The sequence below is a fragment of the Notolabrus celidotus genome, chromosome 19 (genome assembly GCF_009762535.1).
Source record: "Notolabrus celidotus isolate fNotCel1 chromosome 19, fNotCel1.pri, whole genome shotgun sequence".
NCBI lineage: Eukaryota > Metazoa > Chordata > Actinopteri > Labriformes > Labridae > Notolabrus > Notolabrus celidotus.
The window spans coordinates 29,722,659-29,737,613 of NC_048290.1; positions in this window are offsets into that span (position 1 = coordinate 29,722,659).

Below are 14,955 nucleotides of genomic sequence, written 5' to 3' on the forward strand. Positions count from 1 at the left end.
TGGTGAGAGCGGATTTATTTCTGGGCCATCCTGAAAATACTGTTTTTAATTTCAATCAATCATCATTTATTATTTTATACAGTGTCGAATCATTACCAAAGGTGTCTTTGGACACTTTACTAAAAGATCACATCTGGACCGTACTCTTTGCTTAGTTTGTATGTGTAATTCCAGTATTACATGTAAAATAACTGGAACGACCAAAGTTACTGGACTCCATCAACTAATGCAGGAAATGTCCAACACCTAATATCTAAAGGCTACATATTTCTTACATCTCCTACTTTGTACTTTGCTGCCAGGCAGGAAGTAAAAAGTGAACTTATTGGATTTTTTTCTTATTTTTATTTTTCTGTTTGTGCCACATAACAGTGCCCACTAGAAATCAAAAATGAACTGAGTGGTGAGATTTCTAGCCAGAGAGCAAAAACAGTGACACTGAAAGGATCCAAAGAGTGACAAGAGCAATTCTTTTTGTGCTTGGGGCAAGCCATCTCGCTTTCCACATGGTGAATTCACTTATTGTTAGGATAAACTATTTTACTGGAGAGGTTTTGAGGTAAGATTTTAAAGGTGACATATCATGCAAAATGGACTTTTTAATGGTTCTCTACCTGAAATATGTGTCCCTGGCATGTCTACAAACCCCCCGAGAATGAAAAAAATCCATTCTGCCCCTGTTTTGATTTCTCCACCTTTCTGTAAATGTGTGTGAAACCAGCCGTTTCAGACTTCAGTGTTTTTGTTACGTAACAACAATATCCGGTCTGTCACGGAGTCAGAGCTCGGAGCTTGTTCAGCCCATAGACTGTATAAAATAATACTGAATCCCTCCTCTGTTTTTCATTACCTGCACACATGTGTGCTAACAAGGAGCTTAGGAGGGAGGCATGCTAGTTGTAGGCTGTCTTAATAAACACAAAGGTCGGTTTTACTCCACACGTCTGCAGATTTGAAGATCTAGTGGATGATTTTTATTTGTCATGGATAAGTGCTAGCGCTAATTAGCATAGCCACATAGCTATATGTACGTAGCTGTAGCTGTAGCTGTAGCTGTAGCTGTAGCTGTAGCTGTAGCTGTAGCTGTAGCTGTAGCTGTAGCTGTAGCTGTGTACCAAGACACACGTCTACATACTGATAAATAAAACAACAAGAAACACTAAATCTATGACCAATCCTTCAGAAAGGTCCTGCTGCAGCCACCTCTCCGTCAGGATCAGATTCAGAGGGTTGAAGTAACGTGATCTCTGAGCAGCCGTGTATATTCAGCCAACATGTAAACATTAGATCAACGTGCTGGAGAGCCGAGGCACACCCACTTCCGGAGGGGGCGTGGTCAGAGAGAAAACAGAGTGTTCTGAGGAGGAATGAAGAAGAGGACTTTTCAGGCATGCCAAAATCTGATTTCAAAGTGTTTTTTTGAGCATAAACTTTAAAAGACATGTTTTTGGGACCTCTTAGACCAATATATATTGATGAAAAAAGCCTGATATGTCCCCTTTAACTTACAGGGATAGTTAATTTAAGGGACAGTTTACACCAGCACACCTGGAAAGTTTACCTACAGTATATTCCACTTTGGATAAAGTTGTTGGACAAATATTTTAAAGAAAAAAATGCTGTGCTCATTCAAAGCTACTCAATAAATACTCGGTGCTGACCCAAAGTGGACTGTATAATTAAAAAACTTTTAATGTTGAACGAACGCTTTTCTGCCATAGGCTGTCATCAGCGTCTCACCAACTCAGTGGGTGTGTCCAATCTATCAACAATTGTTGCCAGGTGACAAAAAAAAAATCATGTTTCAAAATGATACAAAGTAAAGTAGACACAAGAATCCCAAAAAAAACCTTTCAAAAATATATATATATTTTAAAAAGGATAAAGAACTTTGCCTAAACATGAACAGACAGTTCCAATACTTAGAGATTTTCTGCCATGAGTGTTTTGTTTCTGCAGAAGGTAGTTTGTCTTTGTCTGTGATCATTACTGAACTGCACATGTCCACATCTGTGAATTAGAATACAGTCTAAAAAGATGAAACAAGACACTTAATCGTGACTTTGCATTCACAGAAGTTATGAAATCAAGTAGAAAGCAAAGCATCCCTTCTACGGTGTGACATTGATTGTTCTTCAAAGTTTACCTTTGGAGCAACATAATCTCTATTTTGGGAACCACCGGCAAGTCAATGACAAACAGGTGAGTAGGCTACTCCAATCTTTTTAGCTATATTTTGATTTTAACATTTCTAACAACATTTTCTCCATCTCAGGCAGGTGAAAAAATATTCCAGTCTTTCAAAAGATCAACACATCATCACTTGAGCTGCTGTAATGGGCTGTAAGAGACACATTTTAACAAGCCTCTGTTACTGTTAGCGGCGGTAGCCTGCAATTACACACAAAGCCCCTCATCAGGAAGACTATTTTATAGCAGCAACTGTGATTATCCCCAATCATCCCCCCTCGGTCAGCAGTGTTTGAGCTGATGTAATAGGCCGGGCTGATTGGTGTTGACCTGCTGGACATCAACCAATCAGGGGAAGTCCAGAGGGGGAATTCATTACTCTCTGAGCCCCTTCAAAACTCACTGACTCCAGTACAATCCCTCTGGGTTTACAAAGCGTCTACTGCATGAAGATCTCAAGGCTTTGTCTCAGAGCACGGCAGGGAAGGGGCAGGACCTGAGTTTCTAAAAGTTAAAGCAGGAACACAACATTGTTTTATCTCCATGAGACAAAGATCCAGTATTTTATCCATCTATGGGCTGCTAGAATTAAACTGAGTTACTTTTTGTTCCAGGGTGAATCCAGCCTAATCTGATTTTGTGTTTTTTGTTTTGTTTGTTTTTTTGACAAATTCTTCCAAGGGTTTTATTTCTTATCTCTTTTCTTCATGAGAAGGCAAAAGATCACCAGAACCCCAAAGCAGTTAGCCATCAACCTTTCCAAGCCTGGGAGGGTTTTAATGACAGCTTGTTACCAGCTTCAGAGAGTGCCAGTTGTCTTTAAATCAAGGTGGACAGATGAAACCAGATGAACATTGGTCAAATCAGCCCATCAGTCTTTGAGTTCCTTTCTCAGAAAATATAATTTGACCTTTGCTTCCCTGTGGTCTCCAGCTAGAGTTCCCTCATGTGGTGTGCTTAGTCAAACGTATTCTTTTGTCTCTCATTACTGCCCTCCTGAGGTAGGACAGCAGAAAGATTCAGTCTTTCATTTAAAGGTGACATATCATGCAAAATGGACTTTTTAATGGTTCTCTACCTGAAATATGTTTCCCTGGCATGTCTACAAACCCCCCGAGAATGAAAAAAATCCATTCTGCCCCTGTTCTGATTTCTCCACCTTTCTTTAAATGTGTGCTGAAACCAGCCGTTTCAGACTTCAGTGTTTTTGTTACGTAACAACAATATCCGGTCTGTCACGGAGTCAGAGCTCGGAGCTTGTTCAGCCCATAGACTGTATAAAATACAACTCAACCCCTCCTCTGTTTTTCATTACCTGCACACATGTGTGCTAACAAGGAGCTTAGGAGGGAGGCATGCTAGTTGTAGGCTGTCTTAATAAACACAAAGGTCGGTTCTACTCCCCACGTCTGCAGATTTGAAGATCTAGTGGATGATTTTTATTTATCATGGATAAGTGCTAGCGCTAGTTAGCATAGCCACATAGCTACATGTTCGTAGCTGTGTACCAAGACACACATCAACATACTGACAAATAAAACAACAAGAAACACTAAATCTGTGACCAATCCTTCAGAAAGGTCCTGCTGCAGGTGCCTCTCCGTCAGGATCAGATTCTGGATCAGATTCAGAGGGTTGAAGTAACGTGATCTGTGAGCAGCCGTGTATATTCAGCCAACATGTAAACATTAGATCAATGTGCTGGACAGCCGAGGCACATCCACTTCCTGAGGGGGCGTGGTCAGAGAGAAAACAGAGTGTTCTGATGAGGACTGAAGAAGAGGGTTTTTCAGGCAGACCAAAATCTGATTTCAAAGTGTTTTTTTGAGCATAAACTTTAAAGACATGTTTTGGGGACCTCTTAGACCAATATATGTTGATGAAAAAAGCGTGATATGTCACCTTTAAATGTGTGTACTTACTCACCATTTCTGGGTATCAAATGGGAATTCCCTACACCTAGGGAGGTTCCTTGTTCAGGTGCTATTGTCAAAATTAGACAAATTCGATCTGATAAAATGCATTTGCATTCAAACACTGTTGTCCAAACTTACAAAAGACTGAAAAAACAAAATTATGGGAAGTTTTACCATCTGATATTGGTTCTCTATTATATTACAGAACCCCTCCTCTGGGACACTCTTAATGAGACATGAGCATAAACAGTCTCTACTACATTACAGCACTGCCCTAGAAGTTAAGGAAAATCTTTTAAGAATCTATTTGAAAGCAATTATGAAGTTCTAAACTTTGACAAGCTACAATAAAAAACATGATTAGCTACAAGCCAGGGGCATGCAATCAATCAGTCAATCTTCATTTATATAAATTAAAATAACAACAAATGTTATCTCAAGACTCAGTGGATGCAAATTCACTAAAGGGCACTTTTTCTAAGTAATCCATTAATATTCATTACATGTCTATACTTTTGTGACACTATTAAAGGAACATCAAAATAGCAAACACTTGACAGGATAATTTAAACTGTGGTGCACGTTGGTTAAATAATTATACATGCAAAGAATTTAAGGGTATCAATAGTGGAATTAGGATTAGGCAGTAGGTGGATGTGTGCAGAATTTGGCCACTATAGGTGTCACCTTTGTACAGATCTATTTTAAACCATTCAATATTAGATACATTATCCAGGAAAGGGCGACAAATGGAATTATACTATCCTTGCAGCATAAAAAAAGATAAATAAAAAATTAAACAGTCTTTGGAATTCACTAATGATGAATTGAAAGAATGTAGGTGACAGCATTAAAACACCAAATGCCTGTCCTTGCAATTGAGTGTTAACACTACTGTGGTACTACCTCAGTCATTCTGACTGTGTGAGGCCCTCAGTGTTATAAAAGTGTATGTTGAATACTAGGACAGCACAAACAAATTACTTTGAGTGTGAATACATTTTTTTAGACAGCAGACAGGTTTGCAAATTGTACCTACTCTTCTCCTTACAACCACTAGATGTCGCCATAACATTAGTAACTAAAGCTTGATTTTGATGTTAAACCCTGTAGACTTTGACCTCTTATTGCAGAGACACCAACACCAGTGCTTGTGTCATGTTCATAAAGCACAGTCTGAAAAGTGAAACAGAGATGAGCAAAGGTGTGAGTAGTGAAATAGAGGATGGCTATATCCATTTAGCTGCTTCAGTTTCACATATACAATAGAGTGCATGATGTTACAATCATGCTTACTTCTCACACTTGAATGCAGCACAGGTATTGTTAATGTTAGTCACATCTGTGCTCTCAGCCTGGGACCAGGCACAATTTCAGTGGTATTATTTAAATTTAAAGTAAGTTACATAGTTGTGGAAATATACCAATCATAGAAAATAGTGCGCTCTTAAGAAAACAAACTTGTTATTTATTGTTTGGCTTTATTGTTGCTCAGTTTGATATTTTCTGTCATACTGAATGCTTTCTCAAACTGTTTCATTGCAAAAAAAAAAAAAAACTTTAAAAGAGCAACAGCCTTTTTTTTTGTTTTTTTTGCAAAACTATACACATAAAAACTCAAACATTCAAGACTTAGATTCTCCTCTCTGCAGGTAACCTAAATATACCTGACAAACAATGACCCAGTTCATTCAACCAAGTATGTAAGTAGTAAGTAAAGCATGCTGCATATGAGACAGTATTTAGTCAAAAACATCTTTAGGTTGTTAGTAAAATGATTTAGTTAAATTACCAATCTTAAAACAGCACTAGGATCAAGACTCTATGTGCCTTTAAAACCATAATACTCTATTTAGTTGATATATTTCTGCTCTATAAGTTAATATGTAAACTGGTGTTTTTTGCAGCTCATGACTCTTTAACCAAAAAAAGTCATTAGAGCAACATATTCCCAAGGAAGATGTTGTGAAACAACTGCACAACAAGCTCTACACATGAGTGAGCTGCATGGACATTAATGCAAACTTTTGCACACTCATCACTAAATTCAGTTAGTGCCACTATATAGGTTTATATTCTGAGAAACAACAAGTTAATTTTAAAGAGCATTTAAGTCCTCCTTCGATTCATTGATTTTTTCTGAGTCAACAGGATGTGTCCTTTTTAATAAGTAACTTAACTTAAACATTCAAACAAAGTTTTTCAAGTGGTGATACAAGTGAGCAACAACATGCATGTGCATTACTCTTCTGGTGACAAAGCTTATCTTCCTCAAGCATTCATGTATCCGACCAGCAGTTGGTTTACTCTCAACTCAGGGAGTTAATTAGTAAATTGAATAAATGTGTGCTCCGTGTCAGCAGTGGCATCTTTGTAACCCTTGAGATATGTGAGAGGGGAGGAGCAGGTTAAGGGGTGTCTTGTCATGAGGTTATCAAGACGCATGTTTGGGTTGCAAATGTTCTTGCAATAGTTCAACACCTGCTACACCCCAGCAGTAGGCCCACTTGAAAATCTCCATAAAATCTCAAACTTGCAGTAATGAGAAGTGTAAGCTCTCATCTGATCAGCTGCCTTAAGGAAAGCCTTTTTATACATCATAATTGATATAATTTTCATTTCTCTGCACAAATGCTTGTTCATCAACAAAACATGAGTGCCTCTTCAAGCAGGGGAGAACATTTTCTGGTTTCTTGCAACAGGGAAGTATTTAATCTAATTACCCGTTAACAGTTTAGAACCATTAACTTACTAAAACTGCACAACCAGCATAGCTTCCTGAGCAACGTCATCCCACATATGGGAAAATAGAAATGAATGATGATCAGATGAGAACATGTTCTGGATTATCATATCTGTTAGTGATTGTTCAACCTGACTTACTGCATCCAGATTTGGGATTCCTTGCTCTTACAATTTTTCTCAATCGCTTTGGTACATTTCTCAGATCAGAATTGAAATTCTCAAAACTACTTGTTCAATCTTCACATCATTGCATCACTTGTGCACATCAAAAAAGCAGTTTCTCATTTCTTTGAACAAGTTTCAAATGCTTTGGTACATCCATGCAAATGATTCTGTGTTATATATTATGATTCTCTGCTGTTTCCTTCATTATCAAGTGCTTCTGTCATGTTGATCAAAATGTATCATAATGTGTCTCTGTTGAATAGTCTCACCCTCCACAACATTTAGGCATTAGTTCATTGCATAAGTCTCCACATGCAGAATGGTTGAACATGTTGTCAGAATATGTCAGTCATATTTCTGTACATCTCCATCAGAGCTTTTTTTTCTAAACCTGTCCTGAATTGGTAAATTGCTCCCAGGTGAATCTGGACTTTCTCTAATGAAGGGAAATGTGTGAAGCATTAGATCAACCGATGATCAACCAGTTTTCAGACATAGCTCAAAGGTGCATCTCATGAACCATCAACTGGCAAGTATATATATAGCCGGAGCATAACACAATGTTACAATGTCTGACAATGAATTGGACTGGGTCATCAGCCAGAGAGAAGAAGAAGAGGAAGAGGAGTGAGGAGTGAGGCTGCATGGTGGAGGAGTTGGGATTCAAAAACAGAGGAAGAGGCAGAGGACATATCCGTGTTCCTGATGAGATATGAGCCACACTTGTAGACCACATTCTCAATCATAGGCTGTTTCCGAAACGGCCTGCTACATACTACTTACTGCCTACTACATACTGCGTTTGAATTTAGTATGTAGTATGACTGTTCTGTTCTGTCATGCAGCATGCTGAGCCAGACTTCGCTGGATTTCCGGTTTGGTAAAGCGGAAGTAAACAACGGCGAAGCCGATAAATAAAATGCTTATTTAGCATCCATTTATGATTTAAAAAGTTAGGAAGTGGTTTATATGTAATTTGATAACTTTCACAGCACCCAAAAACAGATTTCCTCCCGTCAAAAAATGAGGAAAAAGAAAAAGCAGAACGAGCGCTGTGCATTGTGGGAAACAGTACGCGAGGCAGACTGGTCCGATGCATACTGAGATATTTTCCCGTATCAGTAGACATCCGGGGAGTTTTGGCATACTGCAGATTTTGCTCTTGTTCACATACTACATACTGAATTTGGGACAAATCAGTACGTACTGCTAGTATAGTAGGCGATTTCGGAAAAAGCCATGGGCTTACAATGGCCGAGGCTGGTCGAAGGGTGCAGCCAAATGTTGGGGGAACAACTGTGCCCTCCATCATTCAGACTAGGTGCTGTTTTTTTCTTTCTGTATTGCAATGACATGGTCTGTCAACAAATTCAAGTACAAACAGTAAAAGCGTTGTTGGGTTTTGGGTGGATAAACCCTTACCAACTGGACGAGAACCGAGGGCAGAAGAGTGCAGAGCCAGATGTAAAAGAAGAAGCATCAGACCACAGGTTCCAGAGCTCTGGTTTCTTTCTTTTACTTCATTTCACATGATCGAAAAGAGTCTCACACTGCATGCTGCCTCCAAACAAAAGGAGCGCCACAGGTGAAGCTGGTTCTGTGATTGCTGCAGCAGCAGCAGCAGCCAAACAGAGGAGACACACCCTGACCCCCACATTCACACACTCACCTTGCTGAAACTCACTTGGCTTTTTCTACTCCCTCAGTCTCCTCCCACACCAGTGCAATCACAGTCACACCTGCCCCTGACTCTAAAACATATGCACATGATCTAAAACAACACTTACAATCAGCAAACTTAATGCAAATGATTGAACAACTAATGCAGATTACAGAAAATACCTAATAAACTAAAGAACTACCACATAAGTCAAAATTAACAAAATATCCCCCCCGCCTCCTCCTTTCTCCTGATCACACAACTCAGTCTAACAATGTACTGCTGCTGGAGTCCTGTGGCTGCATCCTCATGCGTGCACCCCTGAACGGTCAATGTGCAGGTGTATTGTTCTCCTTCACCTTAGTGAGGGGGATGCTGTCCAGCCTCCTCACAAGCGTAAATGTGAATCTTGTCCAATCTCTCAATCAATCTCCCACATACACTAAGGTGTAACTTACAATTTACAATAACTGTCATCCAAACTTTAACCATAGTTTACATCAGAACGTCCCTCCTGAGTACACTGTTATATTGACAACATGACTCAGCAGTTTGACTGTCTTATCCGTACACAATGACACAAGGACTTGTCACTCTGATGGCACTGACATGTTCATTGACACAGATATTTACTTTTGAGAGATGAACTAAGGATTTTGAGCGAGATACTGGCTTTTGCAGGTAATCCATGGTGTTTTGCTATTTGTACCAATTGTTTTGAGAAATGCACTTACTGTCTGGCAAATGTCAAGGATGACTCGAGAAATGTACCAAAGCCACTGAGAAAAACTGTAATACTTATAATAATAATAATAATAATAATAATAATAATAATAATAATAATAATAATAATACATTTTATTTAGAAGCGCCTTTCAAAACACTCAAGGTCACTTTACAGACAGAAAAAAACCATAATAAATAAAAACAACAACTTATGTTATGTTTCAATTTCAGTCCTGGCCCTCTGCTATTTTGGTGATTTTTACATTTCCCCTAAACAAAACCTGAAGTACAGGGGTCCTATCTATCAATGGATAGATAAACAAAAGGAATTTGGCCAAAAATTAAGAAAATCATTTTTAAATAGGAGGAACTCAAACACTTAAAACTCAAACTGTCATTCAAAAGTGTACAAAGAAAGTCAACTGAAGGTGTTGGCCAGCTTATGAGTAAAATTCAACTGAACAAAAAGACCCACCCAGAGGAAAATTTTACAGCTCAAGGATTTCTCTTCTAAGTCTCGGGAGACAAAATTGAGATTCTCACTTCAGCCTCAATCAAGTTTCAAATTGTTCTCATTGGTTTCTCGTTAGTTTCTCCTAAAATTCACTAGGAGAAATAGTTGAGACCATAACATGAGTCTTATTTGAGACTTAAATGAGAGGTCTCATTAATGGTTAATTTTCTTCTCTTTTTTTAAATATGTTTTTTGGCCTTTTTGCCTTTATTTGACAGGACAGCTGAAGAGAGACAGGAAATGTGGGGAGTAGAGAGCGGGGGAGGACATGCAGGAAATGGTCGACTGGCTGGGAATCAAACCAGCGACCCCTACGACAAGGACTTTACCCTCTGTATGTGGGGCGCTTAGACTGCTAGGCCACCAGCGCGCAACAGAATCCACCCCTTTTATTGTAATAATCTGGCTAAATCTGGTCAGCCCTTTTGCGGCTCATATTTTAAATAAATGGTCTGTCATACCTGGAGATATGAAATCTCTATCTTTTGCAATTTCTCTCAAATCCACTAAATCTTTGTGAAGTGGTTTTGTTCCAAACAGACTTGTAAAGGAAGGACCATAATGTGAAGTCAAAGAAGAGATCATTTCACATCTAAATATCTGATCTTGAAGTGGTTCAAATTCTTTAATGAGAATTGTAAGTTTGTAGACAATTGCATTGAAATCTTAATTTTGCAGGGCACTATAAATGTTCCTGAAAAGATGAGCTCAGGCTCTTTCTTTGCTCCATCTGAGCTCAACTTGAGACACAAAAACTGAGTCTGACAAAAACAAATGGATGAGGTTAGATTGAGACAATTGAGAGAGCTCCCTGATTTCTCCACCTGAGCTCAAAAGGAGTCACATCACTTGAGAAATACCTGAGAATCATTTCAGATTTTGACCAGATCTCCTTTTGAACTGAAAGGGAGACTAAGCTGAGACTTTTTGCAACTTTTTTTCTGGAGGCAAGAATGAGAAACAGGAGACATAAGCTGTAGTCTCATTTTGCTTTCAAACAGATCTCATTGTTGTCTAGGAGACATAAATGAAACACTTTTGAGATCTCCTCTCTAAATTTCTTTTCCTATGGGCAGCCTCCTGATATTACCACTAATTGGGAGCACCTGTGATCTCCCTCAGCTGGTGTCAATCCACTGATGGAGATCACAGGTGCTCCCAATTAGCCACTGATGTGAGAGGCAACCTGTGGACCGGATCAAGTTCTAAAAACATACATGCATGTGATAACCAAAAGCTGACATCTTTGTGTCATGATCTTAGACACTTATGTCTTTCCTGTAAAGCAAAACCAAAACTAAGCAAGAAAACCTAAAGTCTGTTTATTCCCATACTTTTGAACTGTGCTTTCTACATGTTGTGTTGGATGTCTCATGAGCAAAACTCACAGGTTAATGCATCACCAACAGCCAGGTTCTGATTAACCTCACTGTTTGGAGAGTAACAAAAAAAAAATACATGACTGAGCAGAAAGTTGCTGAGAGTCAGTTACCAGGCACTGAACTAAAATGTACTTCAGAGGCCTCACTCTCTCCTACAAGACACTTTTGTCCTAACTGGAACTAAACACCATGAAAGGGAGGAAACAGGGTATTTGTTGGGTATTATTTCAGTTAAGGATTTAGACCCATTTGTTGTCCCTGTGACAATTCCTGCCTGCAGGTTGGTGTTTATGGGAACATCAAAATAAGCTACTGGGTCCAAGTTAAACAGTAATGGAACATGTTGGCCAGTGGGGCTCATTGAGATGTTTCAATAAAGAAAAATACCTTGTTGTTCTAGTTTGATATAAAAGAAATATCAATTTATTCAATCGGTTTTTTTTTAATATTGCACCTAATAAGATAAGATAAGATAAGATAAGATAAGATAAGATAAGAGATTCCTTTACTCGTCTCGTCTTACACGGGGAAATTCAAGTGTTACAGTAACAGAGTAGACAAAGTGCAAAAGAAATATATAAAGCAAACTAGAGCCTATAAATTAACAATTATTAAGAAGTTATTAGCAATTAAGATTAAAGAGGTAAAAGATAAGCATATCTTCAAATCACACACACATATATATATATATATATATATATATATATATATATATATATATATATATATATATATATATATATATAGACACCGCGGGTGAAGAAGTCTGTCACTGAACGAGCTCCTTAGTGTTGTTATGGTCTCCTGGAGGGGGTGTGACGTGTTGTCCATCAGAGAAGATAGCTTTGCTATCATCCTCCTGTCAGCCACCACCTCCACAGGGTCCAGTGGGCAGCCCAGGACAGAGCTGGCCTTCTTCACCAGTCTGTTCAGCTTCTTCCTGTCAGCAGCAGAGATGCTGCTTCCCCAGCAGACCACTCCAAAGAAAATGGCTGATGCCACCACAGAGTCAAAGAAGGACTTCAGAAGAGCCCGCTCCACACCAAAAGACCTGAGTCTCCTGAGGAGAAAGAGTCTGCTTTGTCCCTTCTTGTAGAGTAGGGTAGAGTTGTCTGAGCAGTCCAGTTTATTGTTCAGGTGAACACCCAGGTACTTGTAAGATTCCACAATCTCAATGTCTGTTCCCTGGATGTTCACTGGTGTGGGAGGAGGGGACTTGCGTCTTCTGAAATCCACCACCAGCTCTTTGGTCTTTCCTGCGTTGAGCTGGAGGTGGTTTCTCTGGCACCAGACTGCAAAATCCTGCGTCAGTTCTCTGTACTCCCTGTCGTCCCCATTGGTGATTAGGCCAACAATGGCGGAGTCATCAGAGAACTTTTGCAGGTAGCAGCTCGCTGTGTTGTGGGTGAAGTCTGCAGTGTAGAGGGTGAACAGGAACGGAGCCAGAACCGTTCCCTGGGGGCCCCCGTGCTGCAGACGATGGTGTTGGACTGACACCTCTGTGCCTTCACATACTGCGGACGATCGGTGAGGTAGTCCAGAATCCAGGCCGTGAGGAGGTGATCCACTCCAGAGTGCTCCAACTTGTCCCTCAGAAGCAACGGCTGAATGGTGTTGAAGATTTTGAATTGAATCGTAACAAAAGTTATCTCAGGACACTACACAAAGAGACCAGGTCTACACTGTACCATTTTACTATTATTACTTATTTACATGGACCCCAAATGAGTCCAACAAGTTGGCAACAATGGCAAGGAAAAATGTCCTGTTAACAGGCAGAAACCTTGAGCAGAACTAGACTCATGGTGAACAGCTGTCTTTCATGACTGGATGGGTTGTGACAGTGGGACAGAGGGAAATGAAGAAAGAGAAAGACGAATAGAGAGGAACAAACAGAGCAGCAGCAACAACAACAGAGGAGACAGATTTATGGCTACAATGCCAATAACAATGGTAAAGATATGTTCAATACCGGCCATAAAAGCATAGAGATGACAATATAAGTATGACTAATAATAATAATGATTTTAACTGTTGGAGTCAACTGTTCTATTATTAGCATTAACTACTATAAAAATGATCATAGTTGATTTCAGCTGGATTCAAGCAAGCTCATAGCAGCAGACTGTCAGCAGCAGCGTTGTCTGCATGAACCTACAAGACAAGAGAGCCTGTGAACTCCTGAAAGGAAAATTGAATTAGCATCGTAATAATATAAAAAAGCTGAATGATCCTGAGCTTATTCTGCTGATTTGATGCATCAAATTATAGATTATTAATGCATTATTAAGCATTAATTAACAGTTTAATAATAGTTTAATAATCGTTATAATGTATTACCTAACATTAACTAACACATTAGTTAGTGCATTTATAAGCAGTTAATTAATGTCCACTGCTCAGAGTTAATTGATACATTATTAAACATTAATAAAAGTTACAAAACTTAATTAGTTAACCATTAGTGAATGCTTTCTGGACCCTTATTGTAAAGTGTAACACATGCATCACTTAAGTAACACATTATAAATGCTAAACTGCCTCATAAGCATAAGCATCAGCATAAGCATAAGCGTGTGCATCACTTTTAAGTGTCCTCTGGAAACACTTCTGTTGTGTTGCTGTCTATTTGCAGCACGTTTTTAATGTGTAGTGTTGTTGTCTTTGCATCGCGTTTTCTAAATGCTGCGCATGTGTTGTCAAATTGATGAAGATGTTTTCTTAATTTGCTTGTGTTTTGTCTTTTTGCATGTGTTTTCTTAAGTTGCAGTGCTGTGAGCTCTCAGGGCCACCGTACTTCTCTGTGCCAGTTGAGATGTTATCTGTGATTATCTGTTTTATTCTAAATAAAATGTGTTAAATTCTTTACATGTGTTGCTTCAACTACATTTCAACTCATTTTGCTTCAGCGTATGTGTTACCTAAGAGATACATGTGTTACACTTTACAATAAGGGTCCAAAAAGCATTCACTAATGCTTAATGATGGTTAAGTAATGCTTATGAGGCAGTTTAGTATTTATAATGTGTTACTCAAGTGATGCATGTGTTACACTTTACAATAAGGGTCCAGAAAGCATTCACTAATGGTTAACTAATTAAGTTTTATAACTTTTATTAATGCTTAATAATGTATTTATTAACTCTGAGCAGTGGACATTAATTAACTGCTTATTAATGCACTAACTAATGTGTTAGTTAATGTTAGGTAATACATTATGACGATTATTAAACTATTATTAAACTGTTACTTAATGCTTAATAATGCATTAACTAACGCTAATTAAGGGACCCTTATTGTAAAGTGTTACCTAAATCTGTAATCAATAAGAATTGCATTTTCCCATCCCCTTTTGCTGTTTTGGCGGGTTGCTGTTAGCCCTCTTTGGGAAGGGCTTGTGGCACGATGCCTTGTATATGTTTACCTCTTTGCCAGTGTGTGTTTTGCTACTTGAGCGGCATGTGCTATGGGATGTTGCTGTCTGGTTGTGAGTCTTGATCTGGGGGCTGTCGGGTTATTGTCTTCTTGTCTTGTTTTGTTTGTATCTTGTGGATTGTTTTGGTGCTCTGTCTTTTTCGTCTTTTATCTTCTTTGTCTTGTACTGATGTGTTGTTGTTGTTTTTTTTGTTGTTGTTTTTATGTCTTTCTAGTTTCTGT